At 46.4% G+C, this 14353-nt stretch overlaps 1 pseudogene; it reads left to right on the top strand.

The window, feature by feature from the left end:
* Window positions 1–7777: 7777 nt before the first annotated feature.
* On the top strand, window positions 7778–13940 carry LOC119942118 (annotated as a pseudogene).
* The last annotated feature ends 413 nt before the right edge of the window (window positions 13941–14353 follow it).

The following is a 14353-nucleotide window of genomic DNA, read 5'->3' as shown; positions in this document are numbered from 1 at the left end:
GTATGTGCATGGTGGATGAGTCAGACAAGCAGGAAGGAGGGGGAGGAAAGAGGAATCTGGTACTTCATAGGAAGTGGGTTAGCCAAACATTTCACCGTGCCTCTTTGCTCACTTACCAAATGGGACTCCCCATTTGGTAAGTGGCTCGGGTCCTTCTGACCAACAACAAATCTGCGACCCTTCCGAAGGCTGAATTCATTCTACCTTTTTTATGTTATTTGGTAAGCACTTATTTTGTGCCAGACACTGTAACCACCTTAATGCAAGCACTTCTTATCCCACTTTGATTATTGTATCAGCCTCCTTGCTGACCGGTGAACCCGGGGTACCCACCATCTCAAGGTCAAATGCTATGACTGCATGACTGTTTGAGAAGCAGCATGGCTCAGTGGAAAGAGCCCGGGTTTGGGAGTCAGAGGTCATGGGTTCTAATCCCGGCTCCCCCACGTCTGCTGTGTGACCTTGGGCAAGTCACTTAACTTCGCTGATGTTACCTCATCTGTAAAATGGGGATTAAGACTGTGAGCCCCACGTGGGACATGTGATCACCTTGTATCCCTCCCAGCACTTACAACAGTGCTTTGCACATAGTAAGTGCTTAACAAATGCCATTATTATTATTATTATTATTATTATTGTTATTAAGCCAGCAGGCAGAACTCAGAAGTTCAGGTGGGATACTGCCGCCACAAACCAAACTGCTAGATTGACAGCCCAAGCCAGGAATACAGAAAGTGTCCCTTGCCCCTGTGCCAATCAAATTAGATACGAAGGAGGGGGGAGGGAAGAGACTGAATAAACTGGGGCTGGAAGCTGGAATGGCCTAGGAGCCCAGATAATAAATTCCAGAGCCCTTTGACCTTCTGGGCAGTGGATCAAGACTTTCAGTAGCCAGATGCGGGTCACCTCTGCCCAGAGTATGAGAAGCCCACTCTGCCTGCACCAAGTGAGGAGCCTTGGGATGGGGGAGTGTCCAGCTGAATTCTCATGGGGCTGAAAGCTATACTCCTTCACCACGGGTGTGTAACACATAACTGGAATTCTCCCAAGTGGGAAGTGCTCGTGGGACTGGAAGCTAGGAATTTCACCACAGGTGTGCAACGCATAAGTGAATTCCTCCCAACTGGAAAGCATGGGATTGAAAGCTAGGCGCTTCACCAAGGGTGTGTAACACAGCGTGGCTCAGTGGAAAGAGCACGGGCTTTGGAGTCAGAGATCATGGGTTCAAATGCCGGCTCCACCAATTGTCAGTTGTATGACATTGAACAAGTCACTTAACTTCTCTGGGCCTCAGTTACCTCATCTGCAAAATGGGGATTAAGGCTGTGAGCCCCCCGTGGGACAACCTGATCACCTTGTAACCTCCCCAGTGCTTAGAACAGTGCTTTGCACATAGTAAGTGCTTAATAAATGCCATTATTATTATAAGTGGATTCCTCCCGAGTGGGAATTGCACATGGGTGAGAGCTAGCCACCTCACCACGTGCGAACAAACCTTAACTGAATCCCTCCTGGGTGGGACCTGGGTGTTTTACCATGTATGAGGAACACATAAGTATAGTCCTCCAGATAGGGAAGCTCTAATATCATTAAATAACCATATTCCTCCTGAAAGGGAAGTTCAATTCATTGCATCCAAAATAACCAAATAGTTCAATGTGCTGTGCCCCAAATTAATCAAATAATTCAATTTGCTTCGCTGAATAAATTTTGTATAAACCTTAGCCTGTTTCCGCTCTCTCTCTATCTCTCTGTGCCGATTCCCTAACGAACCCATCCCCGAGCGATGGGTAACACTCCCTGCCTCCTGTCTCTCTCCACTCCATTCCGTACTCCATTCTGCTGCCCGAATCATTTTCCTTTAAAAACGTTCAGACATGTTTCCACACACCTCCAGAAACTCCAGTCGTTGCCCATCCATCTCCGCATCAAGCAAAAACTCTTCACCATTGGCTTTAAAGCATTTAACCACCTCGTCCTTCCTATCTCACCTCACTGCTCTCCTACTACAACCCAGTCTGCGCACTTTGCTCCTCTGGTGCTAACCTTCTCACTGTACCTCAACAGCGACCTCGCACCCTCATCCTACCTCTGGCCTGCAATGCCCTCCCTCATCATATCAGACAGACAATTGCTCTTCCCCACTTCACAGCCTTATTGAAGGCACATCTTCTCCAGGAAGTCTTCCTGAGCCCTCCTCTCCTTTTTCCCCACTCCCTTAGGAACCGCTCATACTTGCTCCTTCATTCATCCTCTCTCCCTTCCCCATGGCACATAATAATAATACTAATGGTAGCATTTATTAAGTGCTTACTGTGTGCAAAGCACTGTTCTAAATGCTGGGGAGGTTACAAGGTGATCAGGTTTTCCCACGGGGCGCTCACAGTCTTCATCCCCATTTTACAGATGAGGGAACTGAGGTCCAGAGAAGTGAAGTGACTTCCCCAAAGTCACACAGCTGGCAATTGGCAGAGCCGGGATTTGAACCCATGACTTCTGACTCCAAAGCCCAGGATCTTTCCACTGAGCCACGCTGTTTCTCTCTATATAGCTGTAATTTATTCATTTATCTATTTATTTATATTAATATCCAACTCCCCCTCTAGACTGTGAGTTTGTTGTGGCCTGGGAATGTGTTTGATGTTATAGTGTATTCTCCCAAGTGCTTAGCACAGTGCTTTGCACACAGTAAGTGCTCCCTAAATACGATTAATAAAAATAATAAAATAATCTGTAGATTCAAGGTAATCACGTTAGACACATTCCCAGTCCTACATGGTGCTCAAAATCTTAATCCCCATTTTACTGATGAGGTAACTAAGGCACAAAGAAGGGAAGTGACTTGCACCCAGCAGTCAAGTGGCAGAGCCGGCATTAGAACCCAGATCCTTCTGACTCACAGGCCATACTGCTTCTTAAAGGTTAGTCTTGGAAGGGTTTGGCCATAATAGTTGAATGAACTCATATCATTATTATTTTCTTAAAGAAGATGGAATGGTATTGAGTATGAAACAATGAAGAGGGCCATTCATGCCTGTAAGAAATCAAACAAAGCTGGACTGGACTTGCAACTGGCCCTGATCCGTGAACCCAGGACAAATTCTAAGATCGGCTACAGTCCCACCTGAGATGGGGGCTGGATTACCCTCTCCTGAGGAATCCCTTTCTTGCTAAGGTCAAAGTGTCCCCAGCTGGACCTGGAAAGAGTCTAACACAGAGCCCAAGAGAAGCCTGTCTCTAATAGCTGAGTGACTCGCAAGTCTCCATTTGCAAAAGCCAGCGACAATTAAGTCTTCTAGAGTGTGAGCCCGTTGTTGGGTAGGGACCGTCTCTATATGTTGCCAACTTGTACTTCCCAAGTGCTTAGTACAGTGCTCTGCGAACAGTAAGCTCTCAATAAATATGACAATGAATGAATGAAAGAGGGTGGCAGAGGTCTTTGTTGGAAATGCAAATTCATCTGAATTCATGAGAAGCAGCGTGGCTCAATGGAAAGAGCACAGGTTTAGGAGTCGGAGGTCATGGGTTCTAACCCCGCTCCGCCACATGTCTGCTGTGTGACCTTGGGCAAGTAACTTAACTTCTCTAAGCCTCAGTTACCTCATCTGTAAAATGGGGATTAAGACTGTGAGCCCCATGTGGGACAACCTGATCACCTTGTATCACCCCCCAGCACTTAGAAAAGTGCTTTGCACATGGTAAGCGCTTAACAAATGCCATCATTATTGTTATTATTATTTATGGAAATCAGGTGGCCTTAACACTAACCAAGGCTCAGAAAGTTGCTCTGGCCATCTTAAAAATGAGATTAAACTGGTGAGATGGGAAAAGAAAGGGGATGTTCCCATTGGTAAGATCCACAACTGGCTGAAATTGTTGGCTTCGTTAAAACACAAAACCATATTTTCTCAAGGGGCAAGGGAATGTGCTATCTCAGAAAATTAGCTTCTACACTGTCACACTAGCATCAGGGCAGTGCGAGCATTAGGGAAATGTCCATTCGACTGCCGGGTCCGGGTACTACTAAATGCTTTTAACCCCTTCTGAAAGAGTCGTAAGAAATCCATTGTCATGGCTTGCCTGTCCACTGACATCTGGTAGCCTCTGGGAGTAGAGTGTGTAGAAGACTGTGACATTGTCAAATGTAATTGCATCCATCACGCTGCGTCCCATTTCTGTAACATGACTAACAGGACTGGAGGTGGCATGACAAGTTCAGAAATTGTTTAAGACTGAAAAGCACAGCGGAGGAAACAGCGGTCTTCAGAAATAATTATTTTCCCATTGTTGAAGTAATGAGAGCTTTTGCCTCTTAAATCCTGCGTCTGTGAATAGAGACAGAATTCTCCCTCCATCCCCTTGGTCTCCTCGGAGGACAGGGGCAGGATGGAATTAAATGGAAACCTGACAGTTTGTCCTTTCTCCTGGAGAAATCTGAATTCTCATGTCCAGCCCAAATAGCTATCCAGATATTAACCCCATTTGCAACCCGCTGAGGGTAGGATAATCAAGCCACCAGAGAAACTGTGTCAGGCACAGAAACACCAAGCTGAAGTAGCTGACTGAGCAAGGAAGCTTCCCCACTGATATTCGGCTCCTGCTAAGGCCTTAGGAATGCTGGACTCTTCCTTCTTTCATTCATTCATTCATTTGTTCATTCAATCACATTTATTGAGTGCTTACTGTGTGCAGACCACTATACTAAGCCCTTGGGAAAGTACAATACAACAGTAGAGACAATCCCTGCCCACAAGAGCTCACAGTCTAGAGGAGGAAGACGGACATTCATTCATTCATTCAATCGTATTTATTGAGCACTTACTGTGTGCAGAGCACTGCACCAAGTGCTTGGGAAGTACAAGTTGGCAACATACAGAGACTGTCCCTACCCAACAACGGGCTCACAGTCTAGAAGGGGGAGACAGACAACAAAACAAAACATGTGGACAGGTGTCAAGTTGTCAGAACAAATAGAATTAAAGCTAAATGCACATCATTAACAAAATAAATAGAATAGTAAATATGTACAAGTAAAATAGAGTAATAAATCTGTACAAGCATATATACAGGTGCTGTGAGGAGGGGAAGGAGGTAGGGTGGGGGGGATGGGGAGGAGGAGAGGAAAAAGGGGGCTCAGTCTGGGAAGGCCTCTTGGAGGAGGTGAGCTCTCAGTAGGGCTTTGAAGGGAGGAAGAGAGCTAGCTTGGCGGGTGTGCAGGGGGAGGGCATTCCAGGCCAGGGTCAACAGTGGGACAGGTGAGAACTCTGGTCACCTGCAGGGGTCAATAATGTATGGCTTCCAAGAAATAAAATGCTGTGGGCAAATGAGCCATTCTTAAACCTGAATAGGAGCTCATCAATAGCACATGTGGGTTTTTATGTTTTCCAGACCAGAATGAATACAGTCCCTGCCGCCCTGAGGCCACCATAAAACTGTGACCTCTGAAGGTTACATTCTTCTCTGGAGAAGCCAGAGCTCTGAGCCTAGAGCTCCCTCATGAGAACTGCTCTCAGAGGGTCTCAAACTACCTGGCCTGCCCTGCTCTTCTTTCTCGCTAAGAAGGTCAAAGCCCTAATGCCACCAAGCATCCCTTTCTTCCAAGGAGGTCATAGAACATTGCTAGGGGACCAAACGCAATCCTCTCCCTGCCCCCAGGAGGTAAGCAAGGCCATGGGAAAGACAATACCCCCCTCATTTTAGAGCTGGAGAAGCCAAGACTCCAGATCACCCCTCAAAGGACCAGGGAGCATCATGGATGCTTGACTGCTAACCCACCAGTCCCCTTGATTCCATTTAATACCCACTGACATCGTGGTAACCAAGGCCAAATAAAGGAGGTCTTCCTTATTCCATGCCTCAGAGGTAGAGAAATTGAAGCCCAAAGCTGGTACTTTCCCTTGGTCACACCAAAGCCATAATGGAACTGGATCCAGGTCTAAGGACTTCTTTATCCCAGATTCAGCTCCGTGAACTACAATCCAGCTCCCTCTCAAGAAAGAGGGCACAGAGTTTAGAAATTCCAGTCAGTCCCATTCTCAGAAATTAAAATCTGCATTTTCCCCTGCCCTTTGGACATAAAAGGGAAAGAGTCAACGTGCTGGGATTTTTACTGAAAGAATTCTGGAAAAGCAGGGAGCCAGTTTTCCCATAGGGAATGGACATGTGTGTGCGTATACACACACACACACACACACACACACACATTTCAATCTTACTGCCTCTTCATCGTCCTTTGCCACCCGCTAGCAAAAGTTAGAGATGTTGCTCTGAATTTCTAACCTGTTCTGACCTCAGAAATATCAGCTGTCAGGAGATGGGGCTGCAACATTTCCCCCCAATCATCGCCTGAAACCCTCAGACCTCTTCCTGGTATGCACTGCTCTGGCACGGCTTCCTTGAAAATCAGCAGGAGTCGCCCCATCCCCGGCCTTTGAGATACCTGGCAGGATGGCAAACTGATGGAAACGATACTCCCCTTAACGTGCCTCCTTAGCATCCCAGGTGAAGCGATGCTTACCCATGGACTTCAGCACACCAGTCTTACCACGTGCCCTCCACAGAACTGGAGGGCCATTGGCTGGCACCAACTATGAAAATAATAATAATAAAAACAATAATAATGATGATGGCATTTGTTAAGCGCTTACTATGTGCAAAGCACTGTTCTAAGCGCTGGGGAGGATACACGGTGATCAGGTTGTCCCATGTGGGGCTCACAGTCTTAATCCCCATTTTACAGATGAGGCAACTGAGGCACAGAAAAGTGAAATGACTTGCCCAAAGTCACACAGCTGAAAAATAGTGGAGCCAGGATTAGAACCCATGATCTTTGACTCCCAAGCCCGGGCTCTTTCCACTGAGCCACGCTGCTCAGAAGGAAAGGGGTAAGAGCGGTAGTCCACGTGCCGAGTCGGGCTCGGTGCTGACTGAGGGGACTGTGGCAACACGGTGGCTCTTCTGGTCCAAGCCCTCTTACCCGTCCCCTTTGCCCCGATCCAGACCAGCCCTCCCACTGACTGGGCCCACCACTGGCTCCCTCAGGCCTCTCTCTCCAGCCTGAGAAGAAGCTCCTGCTGACTGGAGGAGCCCGACCGCTGAAACGGGAATCCCAGCCTGGGATTCGGCTACAAGCCATTCCTTGCAGAACTCATGGGTCTGACCTCAGAAATATCAGTTGCCAGGAGATAGGGCAGCAAACTGCCCCTGGATGGACCCAGTTTACTGAAGTGGGAACAGAGAGAGAAAGTCGGTCTTTGAAAAAGTAAAGGAAATTCCATCCCATCTTCTGGGCAGGCACTCTTAGGCATGAGACATTTCTTCAAAGTTGTGTGACTAATGCCTCCCAGTAGCCCAAGGAGATAGAAATTGGGCTGTCCTGAGTTTGTCCCAGGAGCGCGATTGAACAGGATGTATTCATAGCATTCCTAAAACAAATTCAGTCTCATCAGTAATCAAATCTTGGGTCACTCTCCCTGCCCTGTATCCATCATGGGTTTCATAATCTGCGTATTGATCGGCAATAAAGAGACTTAAAGTGCTGGTTGGTCCTGAGAACCCTGCAGAAAGCTCTGTTGGCAAGCTTGCCTGTCACCCGTTTCCTGAGAAAGAGGCTATAACCTTCTTATTCATTTGGGGGATTCCCAGGGGACACATCTACCAACTCTCTCAAATTGTACTCTCCAAAGCTTTTAGTACAGTGCTCTGCATACTGTAAGTGCTCAATAAATACAACTAACTGACTCTGTCCAAGGCCCATCCTGGGTCTCTGCTTTCCCTAATGAAGGATCCTGCTGTTTCCTTTGCATTTGTGAACCACCTGCTGTGGATCTTTCAGCAGAATGGTTAGGAATTTACCTTTCCCATCCTGTTTGTTCCTTCTCCCATGAGGGCAGCGGCCGGCTGTTCAGCTAGCAGCAGATTGGAGTTGGAGCTGAGGGAGGAAGCTCCATGGAGCAGCGTGGCCTAGTGAAAAGAGCCCGGGCCTGGGAATCAAAGGATCCAGGTCCTAATCCCGGCTCCACCATGGGAAAGTCACTTATCAATCAACGGTATTTATTAAGCGCTCATTGTGTGAAGAACACTGTACTAAATGCTTGGCAGATTAGAATACAAAAGATTTGATAGACATAATTCCTGCCTTTAAGGAGTTTACAATCTAGTCCAGGGAGATAGACATTAAAATAAATTACAGCTAGGTGAAGGGCAAAAGCAGTGTGGCTTAATGGATAGAGCACAGGCCTGGGAATCAGAAGGTTGTGGATTCTAATCCCAGCTCCACCACCTGTCCTCTGTGTGACCTTGGGCAAGTCATTTCACTTCTCTCCACCTCCATTACCTCATCTGTAAAATGGGGATTAAGACTATGAGCCCTATGCAGAACAGAAACTGTGTCCACCTGATCATCTTGTACCTACCCCAGTGCTTAGCACAGTGCCTGGCACATAGTAAGCACTGAACAAATACCACAGTTATTGTTATGTGACAGGGACTGTAATAATCAGTGGAGCAAATATAAGATAATTAGATTAGAAACAGTCCATGTCCCACATGGGGCTCACAGTCTTAATCCCCATTTTACAGAAGAGGTAACTGAGGCACAGAGAAGTGAAGTGACTTGCCCAAGGTCACACAGCAGACAGGTGGCAGAGTTGGTACTAGAAATCAGATCTTCTGAATTCCGACCCATGCTTGACATGTAGTAATCGCTTAAAACATACACACACACATATGTATATATATAATTATATATATGTATATATATGTATCCATTCAATATATATGTGCATATTCAAAAGACACCTACTGAAAGTGAAGATCACCTATGAGTGTATGTGTAGACCTTCAATAGCCATAAAATCATCATCATCATCATCATAATGGTATTTGCTAAGCACTTACTATGTGTCAAGCACTGTTCTAAGCTCTGGGGTAGATACAAGGTAATCGGGTTGTCCCACCTGGGGCTCACAGTCTTAATCCCCATTTTACAAATGAGGTAACTAAGGCAAAGGGAAGTTAAGTGACTTCCCCAAAGACACACAGCAGATAAGTGGTGGAGCAAGGATTAGAACCCATGACCTCTGACTCCCAAGTCCCTGCTCTTTCTGCTAAACCATGCTGCTTCTCTAGACTGTGAACCCATCTTCTAGACGATGAGCCCACTCTTGGGTAGGGACCATCTCTATATGTTGCCGACTTATACTTCCCAAGCGCTTAGTACAGTGCTCCGCACACAGTAAGTGCTCAATAAATACGATTGAATGAATGAATGGAACCATGCTGTGGCTACTGCGGGCCCAGAAGCCACATCACTGAACCGGAAATGATACTTACTTTCTTTGTCATATCACTGACTGGGATATAGCTGTAACCCTCTTACCAATAATCTTACTGGTAACATAGGGTTCAACAATTACAACTGATTTTTAGGAAACCCAGATTCATTCATTAATTCAATCGTATTTATTGAGCGCTTACTGTGTGCAGAGCAATGTACTAAGCGCTTGGGAAGTACAAGTTGGCAACATGTAGAGATGGTCCCTACCCAACAACGGGCTCACGGTCTAGATTTACACGTACAGGGCTCCCTGACCTGAGCGAGAGGCTGCTGGGAAAAATTGGTGGGCTTGTTTGATTCCCCCATAAGGAACAATCCTGGTGAGGACTCCTTTCTCTCCCTAGGTGGCAGAAAAAACTCCCTTGCAAGTAACACCAGTAAAGTCCCAGCCACCCCCCTTATAATAATAATGGTGGCATTTGTTAAGCACTTACTATGTACTAAGCACTGTTCTAAGCATGGGGGTAGATACAAGGTAGTCAGGTCGTCCCACGTGGGGCTCACAGTCCTAATCCCCATTTTTACAGACGAGGGAACTGAGGCACAGAGAAGTGAAGTGACTTGCCCAAAGTCACACAGCTGACAAGCAAAGGAGCTGGGAATAGAATCCACCACCTCTGACTCCCAAGCCCACCTTCTTGCCACTAGGCCTTGCTGCTTCTCCCCAGATCATTCGCCTCCCTCTTTCATCTTCTCACCTGACCTCTTTGAGGGCAAACACTATTGCCGGTTTGTCAGAATTCAAAGAAGAGTGGCAACTGATCAGCTCTCCCCCGCAAACCCAGGGCCCATGTGAGAGGGACCACAAGGCAATGGAGCAGCAGCCATGAGAGGGGAAACAGCTGGAAGACTTTGGGGGTGATGGACTCGGACCACAGCAACTCCTCACTCTCGGCTTCAAGGCTCTCCATCCATCCCCTCGCCCCCTCCATCCCCTCGCCCCCTCCTACCTCACCTCCCTTCTTTCCTTCTCCAGCCCAGCCCGCACCCTCCGCTCCTCTGCCACTAACCTCCTCACTTGCCTCGCTCTCGCCTGTCCCGCCGTCGACCCCCGGCCCACGTCCTCCCCCTGGCCTGGAATGCCCTCCCTCCACACATCCACCAAGCTAGCTCTCTTCCTTCCTTCAAAGCCCTACTGACAGCTCATCTCCTCCAAGACGCCTTCCCAAACTGAGCCCCCTTTTTCCTCCCCTCCTCCCCATCCCTCCGCCCTACCTCCTTCCCTTCCCCACAGCACTTATATATATATATTTGTTCAGATTTATTGCTCTATTTATTTTACTTGTACATATCTATTCAATTTATTTTGTTAATGATGTGCATATAGCTTTAATTCTATTTGTTCTGACGACTTTGACACCTGTCTCCATGTTTTGTTCTGTTGTCTGTCTCCCCCCTTCTAGACTGTGAGCCCGTTGTTAGGTAGGGACCGCCTCTATCGCTTGCTGACTTGTACTTCCCAAGCACTTAGTACAGTGCTCTGCACACAGTAAGCGCTCAATAAATACGATTGAATCAATGAATGAATGACAAGGAAACACATGTGATACTACATGTGTTCCGCAGGACACCCAGCATAACATGATGAGGTCACACAAGCTGTTTTGGGAGAGTGCACCGATTCACCCTCTATACCATAATCTCATTATGAGCTGGGAGTGTGTCTGCCTATTCTATTGAATTATACTTGCCTATGTGCTTAGTACGGTTCACTACACATAGTAAACACTCAATAAATATGATCGATGTGAGCCCGTCTTCTAGACTGTGAGCCCGTCTTCTAGATTGTGAGCCAGTTGTTGGGTAGGGAATGTCTCTGTATGTTGCCAACTTGTATTTCCCAAGCACTTAGTACAGTGGTCTGCACACAGTAAGCGCTCAATAAATACAATTGAATGAATGAATGACCTGATCCTAAAATGTTTCTCCAGGATGACCCCGGACCCTATGCCTCCATTTGAGCTACAACCTTTGTGTCCCCATCCCCCATCCCCCGGGCCTGGAATGCCCTCCGTCTGCCCATCCGCCAAGCTAGCTCTCTTCCTCCCTTCAAGGCCCTGCTGAGAGCTCACCTCCTCCAGGAGGCCTTCCCAGACTGAGCCCCTTCCTTCCTCTCCCCCTCGTCCCCCTCTCCATCCCCCCCATCTTACCTCCTTCCCTTCCCCACAGCACCTGTATATATGTATATACGTTTGTACATATTTATTACTCTATTTATTTATTTATTTTATTTGTACATATCTATTCTATTTATTTTATTTTGTTAGTATGTTTGGTTTTGTTCTCTGTCTCCCACTGTTGGGTAGGGACTGTCTCTATATGTTGCCAATTTGTACTTCCCAAGCGCTTAGTACAGTGCTCGGCACATAGTAAGCGCTCAATGAATACGATTGATGATGATGATGATGATGATCCCAGTTCCACGCTGAACTCTGGGACTTTGACTGAGCCAACAACTCAGCAGCAGAAGTCAGAGGGACAGAAGTGTCGGAGCTAAAAGTTTTAAAAAGGATATAACAGCTTCTTACTCCACACCGGTTCTAGACAAGGTACAGATCAGCTAAAAACAGGGCTGGTTGGTATAAAAAAATATATCAAAAGCTTCCCTAAGTAATCCATAGTATTTACTGAGCACCTACTGTCTGCATAGCACTGTACTAAGCACTTGGGAGAGTACAATAAACGTCATGATTTCTTCTTTAAGGAGCTGCCAATTTAACAGGGGAATTTACAAAATACACTGTCCTAAAACCCCTATAAAATAGAACCCCTAAAGATGTCTATATGCTGTAGGCCTAGAAGAAGACAAAGAGCACCATTCAGAATTCACAGCTGCCCAGGGCAATCCCCATCAATTAATAATAATAATAATAATAATAATGATGGTATTTGTTAACCACTTACTATGTGCAAGGCACTGTTCTAAGCGCTGGGGGGATACAAGGTGATCAACTTGTCCCACGTGGGGCTCACAGTCTTAATCCCATTTTACAGATGAGGTAACCGAGGCACAGAGAAGTTAAGTGGCTTGCCCAAGGTCACACAGCTGACAAGTGGTGGAGCCGGGATTTGAACCCATGGCCTCTGACTCCAAAGCCCGGGCTTTTTCCACTGAGCCACGTGATTAGTAGGAGCCACTCCTCTAGGAACCACCTGGGAGTCTGAAATGCACTGCTTAGGCTGGGTCCAAGGTCACTCCAAACTGGAGCCGGGTCCAAACTGTCCCAAATAGGAAGTGGGAAAATGGAACTACACATGGCAACAGCGGAAAATCCTCTGCAGATCATAGAGGGCCACCACTGAACCTACCTCAGGAAGACAATGCCATCGTTTTATAAATTGAGTGTGATCCTGGGATGCGCTCACTGCAGGCTGATGGCATTGTTTTTAGACCGTGAGCCCACTGTTGGGTAGGGACTGTCTCTATATGTTGCAAATTTGTACTTCCCAAGCTCTTAGTACAGTGCTCTGCACATAGTAAGTGCTCAATAAATACGATTGATTGATTGATTGATTGTTTGGTTGAAAAGCAGAACTGGCTGCCATTCCTCTTCCTTGTCCAGGAGCAGCATGGCCTAGTGGAAAGAGAACGGCACTGGGAATCAGAACACCTGGATTCTAATCTGAGTTCTGCCATTCGTCGGTTGCGTGACCTTGGGCAAGTCACTAAACTTCTCTGTGCCTCAGTTCCCTCATCTGCAAAATGGGGATTTAATTTCAATTCTCCCTCCTACTGAGACTGGGAGCTCCATGTGGGATCTTATTATCTTATATCTGCCCAGCATTTAGTACAGTGCTTGAAACATAAACGTAGTAAGCACTTAACACATACTATGATTATTATCATCATCATTACTGACTCTCGGCTATCACAAGGAAGTGACCTGCATCGTATCTGTGGGTCTCGGTTCAACAGGCTACTGCTGCCCCCACGGATGCTTTGTGATGGATAAAGAGCATCCAAGAAATTTGAACCCAGAACTCCACAAGCAGTTTTATCACTTGGGCTGGGTCACTGGGGCTGGAGGAGGAATTAGCCTGAAGCAAGGCGATGAAATCTACCTTGCTCCACCAGGAGGGCAAAAAGAACCAATTCAGCCTGAAGATATGTTTATTTGTGACTTAACTGAGCGGGATACCAGTGGATCTCCCTCAAACAGGAATTTAAGAAAGAGCCAATGTATTCCTCTGTATAGATGCTTCTAGCGTAAGGGAAACCAGAGCAATGGTCCACAATCATTCTAAGGCTGCTGTCGTGACTACCCTTCTCTTTCCAGGATGTGGGTTTAAAATTACACATCAAAAGAAGATAAATGGAATCAGAAAATGTACTCAGGAGGGTATTAGAAGTGTGATGATACACTAGCGATCCCCAGAGTTGAGATCATTCCTGAAGAGAAAGATCTTAAAGAAAGAATGAATAAATACCTGGATTCCTGTGCTATATTGATCAGGAATCATGGGATGTGCGTATGGGGAGAGACTTGGGAAAGGGTCAGAACCATGTGTGAGTGCTATTATTTCTCGATGGATACCGCGGGACACATGAAGACGGGGACTGGACTCTCCACAGCATCCGACTGGCAAGAATGGAATTGTATAACTGCTACAATATTTATTTGTAGCTAATGAGTCCAGCATTCCACTCTGCTTGTAGCTTACTCTCCCAAGAGCTTAGTACAGTGTTCTGCACACAGTTAAGCACTCAATAAATACCTTTGAAGATTAATACCTTCGATGATGATAAGTGTGACAGAGCAGATGTGTGGGACTAAAATCTCCAGTATCTATGATCGCTGTGCTACAGGTTCTAGAATGCTGTGTAATATAAACTGTGCATGAGCATGGAAGCCTGAATCTATAAAATACAGTGAGCAGTACTGTATTATATGTAAAGTGAAAAGCAAAGTGACTCATGTCCCTAGTACAGTCCCAATTCCAAGTCATTTATGTTTTTCAACAGTTTCCCAGGACAACCTATAAATATCCAGAACTCTCCTTACAAATCCACCTGGA

Source organism: Tachyglossus aculeatus, chromosome 21, assembly GCF_015852505.1.
Source record: "Tachyglossus aculeatus isolate mTacAcu1 chromosome 21, mTacAcu1.pri, whole genome shotgun sequence".
Lineage (NCBI taxonomy): Eukaryota > Metazoa > Chordata > Mammalia > Monotremata > Tachyglossidae > Tachyglossus > Tachyglossus aculeatus.
This window is presented reverse-complemented; position numbering and strand designations above follow the sequence as displayed.